This window comes from Hylobates moloch, unplaced genomic scaffold, assembly GCF_009828535.3.
Source record: "Hylobates moloch isolate HMO894 unplaced genomic scaffold, HMol_V3 SCAFFOLD_23, whole genome shotgun sequence".
Classification (NCBI taxonomy): Eukaryota; Metazoa; Chordata; class Mammalia; order Primates; family Hylobatidae; genus Hylobates; species Hylobates moloch.
In genome coordinates, this window is record NW_026652298.1 from 13097342 (window position 1) to 13117349 (window position 20008).

Here is a 20008-nt window from a genome sequence, read left to right on the forward strand (position 1 = left end):
ATGGGTTGATAGGTGCAACAAACCACCATGGCACGTGTATACCTATGTAACAAACCTGTACATTCTACACATGTATCCTAGAACTTAAAGTAAAATTTTAAATATGGGCAAAATACATGAATAAACATTTCAAAACACACACACAGGCACACACGCACACACATACACACTCAGATATAACCATATGAATAGTTACTAAAATTTATTAGAATCATGACAATTCAAATGAAATCATAAGTGAGATACCATTTCTTACCCATTAGATTGATTAAAACAAAAAAAAATTGGTAACACCAAATGTTGGAGAGGATCAGTGGAAACCCGCATAAATCATTGATGAGTGTATAAAATGGTACAGTCACTTTGGAAAACTGTTTGTAGTTTCTTATGAAGTTCAGCACAAATATATCATTGTCACCAAGCAATTCTATTCCTAAATAATTTCCCCAAATAAATGAAAATGTATATCTACCAAAATATTTTTATGGAAGTGTTTTAGCAGCTTTATTCATAATAAAAGAATGGGAACAGATCAAATGTCCATCAACAATGAACAAACAAAGAAATTTTGGTATATTCATACAAGGGAATGCTACTCAGCAAGAAAAATGAATGAATGAATTACTTGTATACCCAACAACATGCCTGAATCTTATTTAACTGAGCGACAGAAGCTGGATATAAGAGAGTACTTACCTTTTATTCCATTTATCTGAAGTTGTAGAGCAGGTAAAATTGTCGTAAGATGATGGAAGAGGTAAAGGGGCTGCTGCTCCAGGTGTGGAGTATTGCATGGAAAGTGGTATGGTGTCAGTATATTTTCTGGGGTGATGGAAATATTTTGAATCTTCTTTCAGTGATAATTACATGGGTGTATGTGACTGTGCAAACTGAAACATAGAAGACAGAAGAAATGTGCATGTCATTGTATGTAGAGTATACTATCATTTTAAAAATGAATTGTTTGAGAAGTTCAGAGTTCCACACCACTGAAAGTCTTCAAGCAAAGGCCAAGAGGCCCATACACTAAGCAAATGGACTAGATTAATTTTAAACGTGCTGTCTTTGAAACCTAACCATAGGCATCCAGGTCCAGCAAGCTGTTAAAAATCAAGGACAAGAGCTTAGGAAATGCGATCCCTACTATCAATATAATGCTCTTCCTAGAAATGATTTTCTGATTTAAAAAGAAGGACAATCAACTCAATAGTAGGGAGAAGAGGTGAGGTTCAAAACAGAGAGAGGATTAGCCTAAGCCCATACACTAGGCTAATGCATTTCACAAACTTTATAGTGGTTATGTTCTGTCCTGGGTGAATATCCACATTTAGAGGGCTAACAGGATTTTCTACAGTGGTAATGATTCAGCAATGAAAATGCAGTCACATTAAAACATCAATCTTGTTAAATCATGACCAAGAGCTTGATTCTCAACTAAATAGAAAAAAAATGAAACAAACAAACCAGAAGGAAAAAAATGGGAGCTAAAGGACCTAAAGGTAGTTTTTTCAAAGGTTTGATAGAAGTTATGAAGTTTAACAGTATGCAATAGGAAAGATTAAGAGAAACAGCAAGCAATATCTTAAAAGAGAGATAATAAGCAGTTGAGATTCCACCCCACCCCATTTCCCTTGACACAAAATAATATAATCTGTGTTCAGACAGATACTTTTAAAATCAAAAGCATCGACACAAGAATAGGTTGTAATCTACATTAGTTATGTGGGGTTAATGATTCCTGGGCTTGAAGATGTTTCCTATATCCTTCCCTTCCCCTAAAGGTCTTTTTTTTAAAAATAATCTCTTGACTTTTCCTATTTTTCCATGTATTCTTTCCTAGCTCTAAGTGAAAGAGGCAAAATAAAATGCTTTTATTGTTAGATTCATGTGAGAATCCCATTTGAACCAACGTTCATCAAAATAATGTGTCTAGCAACTCACATTCATCAAAAGAGTGGTCAGATCGAACAAAATGGTTTGTTGGGATACAGCTTGAATTGGAAGGAAATGCAAATTAGTGTTTCTTTTTACAGTTTAGTAAAAGCAAACTTCACACTGTAGTATTTGTTTTTTTTATTCTATCCAAATCTGTTCACTTATTTCCAAAGAAATTTTCAATGATAGAGTAATAGTTAGGTTGTTATGTGAAATGCACAGTCTAATATAAGCATGAGAAAAATGATAGGCAAAATTTATTGAAAAGTAATAGAACCTTTGTGATTTCATTTCTTATTGGTATAATTTAACTGTAATGTTTCAGACACAGGATTTTAAAAGCAATTAAATAAACATAAGACTTATTTAAGAAAGAAAAAGAAAAAAAGAAGGTCTTCTCAAGGAATTATTTTGTGCTTTTTGCAAAGGAGCCGAGAGGGGAAAATGGATGAATTATAAACACTGAAGCTGAGCAGTATGCCCAAAAAGTATGCTGATTAAAGTTTTACTGCTGTGGCTCAAATAATGCTAATAGAATGCATTATTACCACAATTATTGTTACTGCATAGTGATAATAGTGATAATAATACTGAATAGTGGCATTCTAGTTACTTCAGAGTTGCATCTGAAAATAAGCTTTAGAATTGTAAAATAGATAAACAGAGGTATTTAAAGCAAACTGTTTTATGCAAACTATTCAAATTAGTGTTGTATTCTCAGGAAAAATAAAAACAAGACTAAAAACATTTCACAGCCTCAAAATCATTGTCTTACTTGCAGGTGCATTTGGCAACAGCACTATTTAACTGAGTTTTGGATGCGTAAGTGAGGACTAAGTGCTGTGCCCATATGAAACAACAAAAACTGAGCCTTTCTGAAAACAGAAGATGAATTCTAAGGACACAAAGTACGCAGAAACCAAAGATGAGGAAGAGAAAACATTCAAAATTAGTCATTGTCATGGTTAATCTACTTCCTGATTTGCAAAGTAACTGAGAGCTGCCTGAGCCTGTATTTTCTGGTGTTAAAATAGCACCACAAATATTCATTTCACCAAGGTCAGGGCAATTTGCTAGTAAGCATGGATTACAATGGACAAAATGGCTTCCCAATTCTGCATGGCTATAAATTGGTGGACTATTGCTTTGAGAATAAAACAGTCTAAAATTCCCAGCTTTCTGTAAGGTAAAAAGTTGAGAATTCTGTTTTAGGTGGAGTCATGCTCACCAGCTATTCTACAAACAATTCCTAGTGGCTTAGTACAATGTAAGTTTATTTTTCACTCATATGACAGTCCAATGTTGCTTAGTGGCACTTCAACAAGGGTGCCATACTGGGGACCTTTGATTCGAATCACAAGAATAGGAAAGAGAGGATAGCCCATGGATTTCATAGGCCTAGAAGTGGTATACTCATTTGTTCTGTATCACCTCCCTTTGCCAGAGCAGAGTCTATGGGTCCGATCTACCTGGAAGGGAGGCTGGTAAATACAGTCTTCCTGTGTTTCCAGAACAAAAATGAAAATGGCTTGCTGAGCACACAGCATTTTTTCTGGTGCTTATTTTTTCAGTAAAGCTAAATATATCTGACATGATTTGACTCTGTGTCCCCACACAAATCTCATGTTGAATTGTGATCCCGAGTAGGGCCTGGTGGGAGGTGATTGGATCATGGGGGTGGCTTCTAAAGATTTAGCACCATCCCCCTAGTGCTGCCTCATGTTAGAGTTCTCACAAGATCTGTATGTTTAAAAATGTGTACACCTCCCCCTTCACTGTCTTTCTCCCTGCTCCTGTCAAGTAGGGTGTGCTGGCTTCCCCTTCTGCCATGATTGTAAGTTTCCCGAGGCCTCCCCAGCCATGCTTCCTGTACAGCCTGCAGAACCATGAGCCAATTAAATCTCTTTTCTTTATAAATTCCCCAGTCTCAAGTAGTTATTTATAGTAATGTGAGAACAGACTAATACAATATCTTTTTCAAAGTCGTAACACTTTTAAATGCTACGTAAGATATTTGAGGAATTTATGAACTTAGATGTTGATATTAATAGCAGGCATATGTTGAGACTCTAAATTCTCATTGCATAGTCCACCACTCTAAATCATGGTAGGCATAGAAGGCAGAAATTAGTGCTAAAACCCGAATATTTATGATGGGGTTAGAAGTGGTGGCAAAGGTGAATCAGCACTTACATTGAAATAGTTGATATCAATTCTAAAATTATTTGCTAATTTTTTTCCTTGTTATGCCATTTACTTTAGATTAATCATTGTTAGATTGATGAAAACAGTCTCTGCCAGGGGAAAAAAACCTGGAAAACTGACAACTTATTCTGAACATCTAGTGAATGTGTACATATTCCACCATTTTTTTCTCTTTCCCTTTAGTTTTGTTGTTTTTATTTTTATTTTTGCCTCAACATGACTATTCTTTCACAGCTGTCATATGATGAAATATGTAACCCCGTAACACTCTCATTGGATTTATTCATATATTCTGAGCTTCTTTTCTTGATATTGTTTTCAAGCCCCAGAGGTACCCTACAATGATGTCTAGTGAAACTGGCTCTTCAGAATCTCTTTAACATTTTATGATGGGATATGGATAATTCACTAATAACTTGGAACAATTATTTCCCTTTGCCTCTTAAACTTGGTAAAATGGAATGTCAGCAATTATTTGATACTTCAACCAAATACCAGACTATTTGATGCTTATAAGATTTATATCAAAGACTCAAAGCATTGGATTCAGAAATTAAATCTCTTTTATGTGATCTTGAATAGTCCCTTTGGCAAAAGACAAAAAAGACACGGGAATAAACTCAGAGACATTACCATACATTCTGGATAAGAATCTTTCTGCGGTAAATGAAAGAGAAGTAGAAATTTCAACACAATGACTAAAGTTTATTAAACCTATAACCTGCTTTTAAAACCTAAATTAAAATTCTTAATGCTTGGGAAAGTAGTGAAACATCAGAATTGCAATAAATAGAATTTCATTTTCTGGTTAGGCATGTAAAGATCTTTGAAGTTGTCACTCCAGTCATCACAACAATAAAAAGGCTGAACAAACTGAAGATTAGCAATTCTTCTAATATTTGCCAGAGAGGTAAGGTGGCAGGACAAACTACTACTCCCCAAAATGGAGAGATATAGAGGAATATAGAGAGAATAACAGGGTTATGGTGGCAGAGGCCCAGGAGTAGAAACCCCTGTGGAAGTTAGTACCAGGCTAGGGAAACTTTTACTATAATTGATAGTGTGCTGGAGGCACAGTGTGAGCAAGCTCAAATTTTAAGAATGCCAGGGATGGCCAGTCTTGGTGCCACACTTTTGTTTTACCTCTGGGAGCCACATCAGGATCTCACAGCAAGGATCAGAATAAAAAGTAGCACTGTGATTTTGGCAAGAAAGTGGGGGAAAGTAGCCATCTGAAATACTCTTAGAAAAATTTGTTCTTAACAAGGCCTCCCTTTAAAAGAAACTATTTTATGAGAGCCTAACTAACTGGGGTGTTACCATATCAAAACCCATTTGGGGAAGGAAAATGCCCAACTCCAGCCTCCTCTAGTTTTCCCTGTGGGAAAGCCATCTCTAGCCTTTCTGTTCATCATCTATGGAGGAGAGTTGACTGAGAAAGACTTGTGAAAGTCACAGCCTAGGGTCAATGGCTCACCAAAAGACTGATATCTAATCATAGGATTGTAGAATGCTTCCCCTCCACCCCATCTCTCACATTACCATCTGATATGGTTTGGCTCTGTGTCCCCACTCAAATCTCATCTCAAATTGTAATCCATGTGTCAAGCGAGGGGAGTGATTGGATCATGAGGGCAGTTTCTTTTATGCTGTTCTCATGATAGTGAGTGAGTTCTCACGAGCTCTAATGGTTTTATGTGTTTGACAGTTCCTCCTTCATATGCTCTCTCTCACCTGCCACCATGTAAGACATTCCTGCTTCCCCTTCTGCCGTAATTGTAAGTTTCCTGAGACCTCCCCAGCCATGCAGTACTGTGAATCAATTAAACAAACCTCTTTCCTTTATAAATTACCCAGTCTCGGGTAGTATCTTTATAGCAGCATGAAAATGGACTAATACACCATCACATCGACAGAGTTCCTGTATAATAACAGAAGAATACAACTGAAAGAGCTGCACATCTCAGACCTTATTGGAGAATAGTCCTCTACGGAAACTCAAAGACAACAGCGAAGACAAAAACAAGAATACAAGGTAGCTCCAAAAGCCAAGGCTGGAGGATAAAACAAGCCCACTGGAGGAACTTGCAGCCTTTGGGTCTTACACCTACAACAAATATTAAACAGATCCCAGCTTCTAGCCAAATTAGCATAAATCCTCACCCTAAAGGCCTGTATAACTCCTATACCTATTACCCTATATTACTCCTATAGCACCTATTACCCTATGAGAAGTATAATACATTATGATCAAGCAACGTTTGTGCCAGGAATATAAGTTTCATTCAACATTTGAAAATTAACCAATATAATTTACTATATTAATCAACAAAATAAGAAAAGAAACACATGATCATAATAGATACAGAAAAAAATTATTAAAATTCAGCATTAATGTTGATAAAACCTCAGCAAACTAAGAATTGAAAGGAATTTCCTTTACTGAATAAAGTGCTTCTACAAAAAACCTTTTGCTAGCATCAAACTTATTATTGAAAAGCTGAATACTTTCTTCCTAAAACTGGAACAAGGCAAGGATGTTAGTTCTAAACACTGCTACTCATCATTATACTCACCGTCCTAACCACTACAATATGGCAAGAAAAATAAGTAAAAGTATAGAGGGGGATAAAACTAAATAAGCAAAACCAAAATTGCTATCTTTATTTAAATCTCATTTCACATATTCAGTGAAAGCTATCTCTAAATTATCCTCCAGTTTCTGCTTTTTTTTTGATATATAGCCATTGCCATCCTACTATCATCTTCTTTTCTACAATTTTGTTTTATAATGATCAATGAAATAAATCGCTACTTATGAGTCCAGGTGTGACCCAGCAGCAACCATTACATAGGGCAGGTGGTAATTTTCCAAACTCTGTTTTTGTTTCATAGTTCAGTCTTTAATTCCAGCATTTAGTGAAGTGTGGGACTGTATATAGAAAATGGCAATAAGAAAGTACAGATTTTTCACAAACTATATATGTGTGTGTGTGTGTGTGTGTGTTGGACTATACAAATTCCAGGAGTGAAATATCAAGGTGAAAATGCTATTAAGAAGGCAAGTCACCATAACTTTAAACATCAGTTAATATCTGTTTTATTACCAAAGTGTTCAAAAATGTAAGGTAAAAATATTTTTAGGATAAAGAAGTGACAACCTTTATCATAACCAGCTTTCCCTAAAACTAAGAAAATTTTTAATTAAAACATTAAATTATAAAGTATAACAGCAAATAATATTTTAACGGCCTTAAAAGGAAAAGTAAAAAGTAATGATGATGTAATGACACATTTTCTTCCCAACGAATAAAAGATGAAGTGAACAGAATAAAACCAATGATTTTTTTTTAAATAGAAAGAAAATCTTATGATTACCAGGATACATTCCCCATTAAGAATTACCAAGATGCATTCCCCATTAAGAGTTTCAAAGGAACTCTTTATTTCAAAGGAAGAAAAAAAATTCAGCCAGCAAAATTATGTTTAACTTAACAATGGAACTTCCATCATGGCCTGGAAATCAGGAAATATTTTGATCAGCGAGAAAGAAATGTATGAAGAGATATTTTTGAAATATTATGACTTTAAAATGTCTTCTACTAATTACATTTCCTGGTCTAGAAAAGAAAGAAACTGATATTTCAGACACAGAACACTTTTTAAATACACTGACTGAAATCCATTTCAAATATTTATTTGAAATTACTGTAGTCATAATTAACGAGGTGCAAAATGTTTTAATACATTTCCCATTCATTAACACAAGGATTGTCTACTTTATTTAAGTTATTGCTCTTTGGTAAAAGCAAACAGACTAAGTTTTTGAGGCTAACGAAGAAAAAAAAGCCAATTGATTTAAAAATTCTGAAGAAAATAAATGACAATGTAATAAAGAAATGACTAAAGCTATAAAAATAATGTTTAAGAGATGATGGGAAAATAGTTTGTGTAATGATATGCCATTAAAAAAACTCATGGAAATATTAAGCTTATAGAAATATGGATGCAACTTAATTCTGAATCTTCTCTGATTCTTCTGGAAATCACATGTGATATGAGAATGAAAATAAAAACCTGAATTCTCAAAGAAACTAGGAGACAGTAAACTTAACTCCAAATGATGTATAAGAACTACCAACGCCAGACAAATGGCAAATTCATAAATTTTATTGACCTCCATCAAAGTGCTGAGGATTTAAAGCAATCAACTTGTTCAAAATATAAGAGACAGGAATCTACTGGGATTAATGATTACTGGTTTGTTGGGTCAAGAAACAATCAGACTGGTAAGAAAAGTTCAGCTGGGTGATTGGTGAATTGGTGGAAATTGAGTGTAAATGGGTAAAGATTAATAAATCCCTTGGAAAAGCAAATAGAGATGGAGTTCACGTCTTCCAACAGGCTTTTTCTCCACCAGCTCCACTGGATGTTCATAGGGAATTTGGCAGAATAACAGGAAAGTCTCTCACATGGTACAGAATGGAAGGAGAGGAACAGAAATGATAAGAAGTATTTTCTCTGATAATAGTGAAATAAACCGGAAATCCACCATAGAAAAATGTGTGAGAAATTCCTAAATATTTGGAAATCAAGTAACACACTTCTAAATAACCCATTCATTTAAAAAGAAATGAAAACACATTTTGAAATGCATAAGGAGGATTATAAAGTATACCAAATGTGTGGGATAAAGCAAAAATAGGGCTTAATGGGAAATTTTTAGGATTAAATGCTGATGGTAGCAAAAACAAAAGCTTCCCAAATCAATACTCTAAATTTCAATCTTAATAACTTAGGAAAAAAAGCAAAGTGAATGCAGAAATCAATGAAGTTGAAAACAGTAAAAACAATAAAGAAAATCAAAACTAATGAAACTAAAAATTAATTTGTCAAGGTTAACTGATAAAGTTCTATCTAAATGGATGAAGAATAAAAGACATAAGACACAATTCATCAATATGAGCAATGAAAGAGTAGGTATCACTACAGCTTTCACGGATGTTAATAGGAAAATAAGGGGGCATTATGAACAACACTATGACCATAAATTTAACTTACATAAAATAGCCCAAATTGTTGAAAGTCACAAACTAATAGAGCTCATTTAAGAAAAAATATGTAATCTGAATACCCTCATGTCCCTTAAAGAAACTCACTTATAGTTAAACACCTTCTACAGAGAAAACTCTGCACCCAGAAGTGTTCACTGGCATATTATCCAAAACTATTAATGAAATAATGCAAACTCTGTTCATCCTTCTCCAGAATATACAAAAGGAGGAAGCACCATAAAACCCATCTTATTAGGTCAGAAGTACCCTAATACCAAAAAGAGACGAAGATATTGTAAGAAAACCAGAGACCAATATGATGTGTGAACTTAGACAGCAAAATTCTCAAAAATATTAGCAGTTAAAATCAAGCAATATATAGAACAACTAATACATCATGTAAAAATGGGGTTTGTGTCAGGAATACGAGGTTCATTCAACATTCAACAGTCAGTCAATGCAATTTACTGTATCAATGGACAAAATAAGAAATTTCATATGATCATCATAATAGATTCAGAAAAAGCCTTTATCAAAGTTTAACATTATTGCTGATAAAACTTCAGCAAACTAAGACTAGAAAGAATTTCCTTTATTGGACAAATGCATCTACAAAAAGCTATTGCTAACATTAAAGTTTTAAAACGTTTTTGCTTGAAAGTAATAATTCTATATATTTGGAGGTAAATGTGATGTTTTCATATATGTAAACATTGTGGAATAATATTGAAAGAGTAAATGTTTTCCTTCTAACACCAGGAATAAGGCAAGGATGTCAGTTCTTAACACACCTACTTAACTGTTGTACTGGATGCCATCATCACTGAAATAAGGAAAGAAAAAAGAAACAGAAGAAGTAAGAGGCATAAAGATTAGAAGGATCAAAATGAAACTGATTCTATTAGAAGAAAACATTATTATATATGTATATAATCCAAAAGAATCTAGAAGAGTCTATTGGAATTAATAACTGAGTTTAACAAGGTCACATATCAATATTTAAAAAGTCAATTTCTTTCCTATATACCAGCAACGAACGCTTGGAAAAATCACATACATATTATTTACCATGGCATCCAACAAAATGAAGTAATTAGGTATAAATGCAACAAAATACGTACAGGAAATTTACGTGGAAAATGATAACACACAAATAGAATTTTTTTAAGGTGATATTTTTGTAGTCCCAAATAAAGTATTGGAGCTGAAGGATTTACTTGGTTTTACGTGTAGTTTCAATTTACACTCTTAGAAATTAAGATTGACTTCAAATTACCCTGAAATCAGAAACATTCAGTCTTTGTTCTTTGTCATCCACTATCATCTGTTCCACTATTGAACAACTCTATATTCAAGAAACCACTGTGACAACACATCTCTGCTGTTTTGTTGTTGTTTTCATTTCTTCTCTCTGCTTTTCTTCTCTTCTTTCTCTTCCATTATAGGGCCTTGCCATGTGAATCTTAACTGTATGTTAATTCTCTGGTCTAGTAAGACATCACCAATTCAGCAAGAGTGTTATTTGTCCCTGTCTGCACTATACGATTGGTGTTTTAGCTAAAGCCTTTTTTCCTTTAGGTTTTATTTCTTTGCCATTGTGTGTCTGTTCTGAGACCATCTCTTGCTGACAAAAGTATTTTCCAGTCTATTCTGGATCCAAAATTATCCCCAGAGTACAAAAGCCTGGCTTCTGCTCAATCGAAGCTTTCCCACTTTAGGCTAGATAATCCTCTCTATTTTCTCTCTCTGAACCTTGACCAATTAATATCCTGATTTCAGCATGTTCATGTGTTCAATTTTTTTTCCAATTGAACGTATAGGAGCGAATCTGGAATTCATTGTGCTCATTACTAAACACCATAAATATACTGAATGCATTGTCTGCTTCTATTACCTGTAATTTAAAGAAAATTTTTATCAACAGAATAACTGGAGTCTAAAGTTGTGGGCAAGTGCAATGCCTATTGAGATAGGTGTTTAATTAGGAAAAATTGGTTGTTTGCAAGTTTGTTTTTCTTCCTATACATATTACCAGCATAAAATGAAGAACTAGAAAACCATTTGCCCTACCAAATATTTAAACATATTTTCAATAATTAATATGATTTGGTATTAGTACAAAAATAAATAAAGATTGATATAAAGCATAGCCTTATAAGAGATTGTGGTATATATAAAATCTTAATATGTAATAAAGGAGGCATTATAAGTCTTTTAGAAAAGATTGATTGATTCAATACATAGTGTTATGCTGGAAAAATTAATCAGCTTTTGTTGGTGGGGTGTCAATTAAAATTATCCCATATTCAACACACAAAGATATATACCAGGTGAAATTAAAGGGTAATGTGGGAAATAAGATGTAGAAAAGAATAGTAGAAGAAAATTTGACCTTTATTTAAGCAGCAAAAGATTTTATAATATCGACTCTGAATCAGATACAAATAAGATAGCAGCATATTTTTAAAGAGCTGACAAAATTGAAGAATCCTCACAGTACCTAGGGTTATGGCCTCATCTACTTGAATAGCCACAGAAATCCACTGGAAAGGTAGAAAGTCATGAAATATGGGTCCTTATTTAGCTAGATCAAGGGAAGAGAACAGGAAAACATGGAGGTACAGTAAATGAAGGCTGAAAGAAAAGTAATCGGTGTCTAAACAGAGTTCCTTTACTACAGTTGTGTTTTAATGTTCTTAAAAATTAAAAAAGCAGGCCAGGCACAGTGGCTCACACCTGTAATCCTAGCACTTTGGGAGGCCAAGGTGGGCAGATAAGGGGGTCAGGAGAGTGAGACCATCCTGGCCAACATGGTGAAACCTCGTCTCTTCTAAAAATACAAAAATTGGCTGGGCGTGGTGGTGCATGTCTGTAATCCCAGCTAATCGGGAGGCTGAGGCAGGAGAATCACTTGAACCCTGGAGGCAGAGGTTGCAGTGAGCTGAGATCACACCACTGCATTCCAGCCTGGTGACAGAGCGAGACTCCATCTCAAAAAAAAAAAAAAAAAAAAATTAAGAAGCATTTCCATTCAAGAGAGCCCAGGGTGCCTGAAAGCTTTTGCATTAACAGAAAATCTGTAAATTATTTTTATGCTGTTGCTGGCAGTCATAAGCACTTCAAGGCATGTTCTTTAATATTATATCTGTCATTCTTGAGCAACTTATTTTGAGTTAAAAAATAAAACTTTAAGCATATCAGTCATTTATTGGAAAATACAGAAATAAGACCCACTGTAACGTATATAGGGCAGAACTGACCTACTTTCACCAAGCAGAAACTTTGTTCCTTACATTTAGTTGAATTTCCTACTTGCAGAGTTTTGTCAAACAAACCATGCGATTTTTCTAGGGCTGGAATCCAAGTAGCCTTACAGAACATAATACAAAACAGCATGCTTGGCAAAATGTTCACTTGAATACTTGGTAACCACTTCCTAAATGTATGTTTTCCAAACCATAGGATAAGACTCCTTAGTGGATTATGAAATCTATAAAACAAATGGTGAGTTTCAACCATCACTTTTTTAAAATAAAGAAGAGCAATGAAAGAGAATAAGATACACACACACACACACACACACACACACACACAGACACACACCCCTCTACCACGCTCCCAGTGTGAAATGCATTTGGGTCAGTCAAAATATTTTGAAACCCACTGTCTCAGAATACTCACTGTCCTATATGAATAATTCTCAACTTGATCAAGGACAGGAAGTAGTGTGTGTGGTATGTGTGTATATGTGTTTTGTGTGTGTGTGTGTGTGTGTGTAGCTATGTGAACTGGCTTAGGAGCATCTGTGTAAAAATCAAGATGTAGATCATAGAGTGAGCTAGGTGGGAGTCTGTCAAAAAGAAGGCACTATATTGTACATTGAACTTAGTTCTGCTACTTACTTGGAATAAATGTTTCAGCTATCTAGACTATAATTTATCCATTATAAAAATGCTGAAAACAAGTTCTAACAGTTGATACATACTATTATACATGATATCCACCATATGACACTTAACGATCATTTTCATTACTCAGCCTCACTGTGGACACTTTGTGGGAGGCATGTGTGGCCCTACAATGTTACTTTTTCTTTTACATCCTTTCATCTAAGGAGGCCAAATGAATCCTTAATCCAGTTTTCTAAAGTACAGTGGGGATTAACTTTTTTTTTTTATTTTTTGGAAGAAATAGGTATGTTTATTGCAGTTGGGAAGAAATTAAGATAAATAGAAATATTTAGAATGCTGTGTGTTTCTAGGGGCAAATGGGATAGAGTGAATTGGAAATTGAAGAAAATACTTCAGGTATAAGGTGTTCACGTGAAGCCATATGAAAATATCTTCTTTGGTGATATAATTAAGACATAAAAATCGCATTGAACTAGATGAGTCACATTTTTGGACCAACTGAAACAGCATTTCGTGACTGGCAAAATATTAGTGTCTTGAGCTAAGACCAGTAGTGTAGAGTTCAGTGAGTTACATAAAACAGGGTTCCCCAACCCTCATGTTGCAGACCAGTACTGATCCATGGCCTGTTAGGAGCCTGGCCACACAGCAGGATGTGAGCGGAGGGCCAGGAGTATTACCGCCTGAGCTCTGCCTCCTGTCAGATCAGATTAGATTCTCATAGGAGCACAAGCTCATTGTGAACTGTGCCTGCGAAGGATCTAAGTTGTGTGCTCCTTATGAGAATCTAAAGCCTGATGATCTGAGGTGGAACAGTTGCATCCCTCAAAACCATCTCTTCACTCCTTTGATCTGTGGAAAAGTTGTCTTCCACAAATCTGGTCCCTGGTGCCAAAAAGTTTGGGGACAACCGATGTAAAGTGAACACCACCTCTGTCAAGAAATGGAGCATTTCCAACACACTGGAACCCCATCCTGTATTCTTCCATTAATTTGCCCTCTCTCCAAGATAGCCACTATAATGGTGCCTACTGTACACCAAGAATTAAACAATTTGATCAAAACACACAATCTCATTCTCACCAGGGGCATTCTATTTCATTCATATACAGAAAAGAAGAGACATCATGCCGTAAGTACATGATCTCACTTTTCAGAAATATAAAACATAAAGCGTTGCAGGAAGTATGAGAGATGAGTTCCATTTTGTATTTTGGAAACTTCATGTCTAGAATACTGAATAAAGGGAAGAAAACAGAAAGCCAGGGGACATCTGTAAGAGCAGCACAGTTGGGCAGAACGACCAATGAAATGGAAGGGAATGAAAATCTATGTATGTTAGCTGTGCTAAGTGCTTTAAATACATCACCTCCAGTGATACTACTTTTAAAAATCACCAAGCGTAAACACAACTGAAATTAAAATATACAAATGGAAAAACCCTACAGACCAAGATCTTTCAGAAAGACAGCATACCTGTAACTGCTGAAATACCCCGATCATAAGTTTCCAAATCCATAGTGGTACTGCGGATTCAAAGCACTTTCTGACACCGCTTCATAGGGTGTCTGCTCAAATTCCCAATCAAACTCTTCATCATCAACTACTTCCTCAGGAATCTCAGAAGCACCTGAATGTGTTAAATATATATTTTTTTAAGTATTGGATTTCCCAGGTACAACTAGGGGAAGAAAAAAGTGTAGGAAAAAATGTCCACATAGATGTAACAAAAGACATATACAAGAATAGTTATAGCTCCCCTATTCGTGATAGCAAAAAAAAAAAAAAAAGAAAGAAAGAAACAAAAATGCGGCATATTCATAGAATGGAATATTACATAGCAATGAAAGCAAATGAATCTCAGCTACAATGTGAATAAATCTCACAAAAGTAATGCTAAGTGAAAGAAGCCAGACAAAAAGAATATATACTGTATGACTTATATATGCAATGCAAAAACAGTATTAATTTATTTTTAAAGTTCTGTTAGAAGCTGACCCAGTCCAATAAAATCCTTGCTATGATTGGCATTGTCATCTTTCATCAAAATGCCAAAATCCTCCTCACAGGCTGTCACTGTTTTACCCTCAATGCAAAACACCGATTGTGCATCAATTAGGTGAGTTTTGCCTGGGTCCTGAGGTAGGTAGAGCATTAACCATGGCTGGAAGTTTATAGATAAGGTTGAAAGCAATGCTTTAGTGAACTAAAATGGTTAAACATATGGACTTGGAATTTGTTAAGAACTTTGAGCTGTGTGACCTTGGGCAGACTAGTCTCTCTGTGCCTCAATTTTCTCATTGGCAAAATGTTAATAAATACTCTAAGGATTACTGTGAAAATGAACTGAATACACACACAAACACACATATATACACACATGCACTTAGATACTTAGAAGAGAATCTGTTACAAATATTAGGCTCTCATAAATGTAGTTTATCAAAATTATTACTGGATAGGAAGAAAGCGTGTGAATAGGAATCAGAAATATCTACTATTTCCCCCAGAGCTTTAATATTTCAGTTTTTACCTAATTTTAATATAAAGCTATGCATTTAAATTCAGTTTGATATAAATAACTGCATCCTATTATGGATATAAATATAAAAATAAATATAAATACAACTACATTAAGGAAATTGAACCCTCCAAAACTTTTGAGCTACTTATTATGATTTGGGCCACATATTCTGCCCTATTATAATAAAACTTTGGTATTGGTAATTGAGAGAGAATTTTCTCTAGGCCAGATATTGTATCAAAGGCTTTAATTCTATATTATCACTAAATCTTTATAAAATCCACCTTGTACATAATTTATTCTTATAATTTAAATGTACACTTTTCATGTAGAACTTTAAAATTTCATTTTGTTTTGCTATAATAACAACTCAAGAAGTAGCTATCACCATCCCTATTTAGAGATGAGTTAAGTGACTAGGCCAAAATTAGAAAGTAAGTTAGCCAAACTGGGATTCAAACCCAGTCTCTTGTTTTATGACTTCCTGCATTCTACTTTTCCACATCACATCATCATCAAAGTTATTTTCCCTCACTTAGGGAATAGAGCCTTGTCTATCATGGGACAGACATGGGATCTCCTGACTTATGAAGGTTTCTGTACATGACAGAGCCTAAAGAAATAGTCTATGCTGAAGGTTTTTATTTTCATTTAGTGGAATGGAGGGTATCCTTGCAATGGGACAGAGCTGACCAAAAGGTCCATTCAGGCAGGGGAAGAAGTCTGTTTTCCAATCTGTTTTTCTAAGCTGGTGGGTGCAGTACAGACTCCAGGAAGTAAGATGAAGATGTACTGGGATAGAGAGAGTGGTCAGGATTTAGAGTAGAGAAGGGCTTCAGCATTGCCTGGCTCAGCATTGCCACTCACATAGCAGTTTATCCGTCTGGATCTGTGCAATGTGTAACTTACGAGAGCATATGTGATCATCCTGAAACAGAGGTTCTTCCAGAACTACTTATGGTCTGCGGAAAAATGCTCCTGATTGAGGCAGCGACAGAATCTCTGGGATTGTTTCACTGACTTGTCCAGAGTCGTGTAACAAGGGATTTGAACAAAAAATACTGATAGCAAACATTTGTATTATGTTTATGACTTGCTGGGCACTGTTCTAAGAAATTTATACTTCTGAACTATTTAAACTTAATGAAAGCTTTGTGAGTAAAATATCACTTTATTATGATTTTAAAGATAGAGCAATTGAGATATATAGAGGTTTAAGCACCTGTGGAATTTGAACTCAGGTCCTCCAGCTCCAGAGTCTCTGCGCTTAACCACCCCATAATCTTGCCTTGCTAGAGCAGCACACTAGATGTAATTTCTAATATGTGTTCTCTATATTCATAAGAGATGATCCCTAATTTTTCTTTCTCACATATATATATAAAATATATATGTGAGAAATATATATGACATATATATGAGAAAAAAAATATATATATATATTTAGAATTAACTTTGTAAGACATTTAGAAAATGTTGCCTCTCTAATTCTGCATCAGTTTGCTCAAAAGTTACCTTCAATGTTTGGATGTATTCACCAGCCAAACAATGTATATCTTTGCCATTTTCTTCTTTTAGATTTAGTTTAGATTTTTAAGTAATAGATTAAGTATCTTTAATATCTGTTAGCTATTCAGATTTTTTCTCCTTCTTTTCAAGTATCTCCTAAACTGATACTTCAAGGCATTCATCCATTTTGAAAATGATCAAATGATTTTTATGCCATTTTCTTCCCAGTCTGCCATTTTTACCATAAGTATATTCGACCCTCCATAAAGGGAAGAGACTTCACCTCAGTTTCAGAGTGTGAAGTAGAAGTAGAAGTGCTGTTTCTGTGAAGCATGTAGAAATAAGAGGTTTATCTCCAGATATCCCTGAAAACTACCATTATGCAGCTCCTTCAACTAGGGAGAAAGGTAAGAAACTATAGAGAGAAACAGTTTCCACTACATATCAAAATGCCACATTTCAAGGTGTAAGAATGGATTAAGCAATAAGCACTAACACTCCCCCAGATATATTTGGTCCAAACCCAGTGATTCCACATGCTTAATAATCTTCTCAAATTGTACTTTGGTGGGACAAATATTCAAGCCTCATAAACCTTGATTGTCTCCATTTGCCAGTGAGCTTTACTGCATGCACAAGGAGGCCACTTACAGCAGCAGAGCAGGTACGCAGCTAATTACACCTATAAGTCACTAATGAGAACACCGAGTTCAGGAGCACAGACATGGTATGAAGTCCTGTTTAAAACTAAGCATTTGCTCTGACAGCTGTGACTTCGCCTGGCTCAGTGGCAAAGTGATGTGACTGGCTGAAGACAAAACTGCCTGGCTATAATTTAACCTAATGACTTATTGAGCAACTCAAAGAGTTTATTGTTTTATGTTGTTTTTGCTTTGCTTCTTATGTCAACAAAGTAAAATAGTGCTTGATTTAATATAAGTACAAAAATGGGCAAAACTAATCTAACCTGTTAGAAGGTGAAATAATGATTATTCACTGGAAGCACAAGGGGGCTTCTGCAGAGCTTGTTATGTTCAGGCTCTTAATCTGATTCCTGGTTCCATGCCCATGTTCAGTTTATGAAAATTTATCAAGTGGTATACTGATGAAATATTTACATATCTGTGTATATTTCAAATATATTCTAAGAAAAAATAAAATTGCATTTCTCACTACAAAGAGGTGAATGAGTAAATTCAGGTGAAAATACACTAATGCCTTGCTAATAATGAAATTACCTGTTCAATAATTTTCTATTGGTGACAGTGGTACTACTGCAACTCAGTAAAATAAATAAGCAAGCACTCAGTCACTTGAACCACATAGTGAATGACATATTTAATATTCAAGCAAAATAATTTTTAAACGAAGTGAATTTGAATAGAAATGTAATTTTTTTTTTTTTTTTTTTTGAGACGGAATCTCGCTCTGTCGCCCAGGCTGGAGTGCAGTGGCACAATCTCGGCTCAATGCACGCTCCGCCTCCTGGGTTCACGCCATTCTCCTGCCTCAGCCTCCCGAGTAGCTGGGACTACAGAAGCCCGCCACCACGCCCGGCTAATTTTTTGTATTTTTAGTAGAGGTGGGGTTTCACCGTGGTCTCCATCTCCTGACCTCGTGATCCGCCCGCCTCAGCCTCCCAAAGTGCTGGGATTACAAGCGTGAGCCACCGCGCCCGGCTAGAAATGTAATTTTTTAAGAAATGTAAGGAAAAAGGTTCACCTCACCAGAAATTTTAAAATGCAAATTAAAAGATATAAACCTATTAAATATTTTATGAATATCATGTTTTACTAATATCTTTTAAAGCTTTATTAATTTTTAATAAATTTAATGATATTTTATTTAATTTTTCATAAAGCTTTAAAATACATTAGTAAAATATGTAGTGATCATAAAAGCGCATCGAGCCTGAAAATTCTTATGTAGGCCAGGTGGGAGTTCAAATTAGTACAATTTGTAGTTTTTGTAAAATGAAAACAAAACACAATGACACTAGGTATTAAGTTCCTTAAAAATCTCCATACCATATAACAATCCCAAATAAAATGTTAGAACCATATGCAGTTGCATATTAAAGGCAATGCATCATGGCTAGATAATACTGATGTATTCAGTCGGTGCTATGATAATTTGCAGAAAATCTATGAAATTTCTTCAGCACTTTATTGGTAAGAGTTTTTGAAATTATCATCTTAACAGATGCTCAGAAACTACCACATAAATTTGAATATTTCAGATTATTAAAAAACTAAGAATACAAATATATTATTTTAATAGTATTAGAAAATATACCTTATGTGAAACCAAGAATAAAAATATTTAATGATGAAACACTACAGATGTGTTCTAGATAATGTTAAGTGTCTCCTTGTCGATTCTGCCCTTTTTCTTTTAGTTATAAGATTCACACGGTTTAGTTACATAAGAAAAGAAAATAAATCAGTATTATATATACTATAATTGCAGAACTTAAAATCAACAGAATAACTGAGAACTATTATCTAGCGGTCCAGCTGCAGGGGTTATTCAGGGAAGCACCGAGAAGTAGTGAGAAGAATGATGAAAGAAAGACACAGAGAAGCGGGATTAGGAGGGACGGTTCCCTGATAGGGAAACGCCGACAAGCTCTGGTTTATTCAGTGCTTTTATACATGCCAGGGGTTAACAGTCCAGACAATAATTATTTTTGTCTTCCTTCGATGCGGCCTCTGCAGTCTGTCCCATGCTAACTATAAACTATGAAAAGCCATTCGCAGTGCTTCACTGATCTGGTAAGAACAGGAAGCTACCCATAACAGGATCTTCAGTGGTGGTCTTTGCCATCCCACCTACTTCCCTGTCTGCAGGCTTTGCCAATGCATGGGAAT

The 20008-nt window shown here is 35.0% G+C and overlaps 1 long non-coding RNA gene across 1 annotated transcript in view; it reads right to left on the reverse strand.

Moving 5' to 3' along the window:
* Nucleotides 1–757: 757 nt before the first annotated feature.
* The window catches only part of LOC131382374 (uncharacterized), a 67965-nt gene continuing 48714 nt past the window's right edge, over nt 758–20008 (reverse strand). Inside the window, exons 2-3 of the long non-coding RNA XR_009211791.1 lie at nt 14582–14735; nt 758–890 (exon numbers count right to left, since the gene is read on the reverse strand). This is a non-coding gene — a long non-coding RNA (uncharacterized LOC131382374). The remainder of the gene's footprint in view (nt 891–14581; nt 14736–20008) is intronic.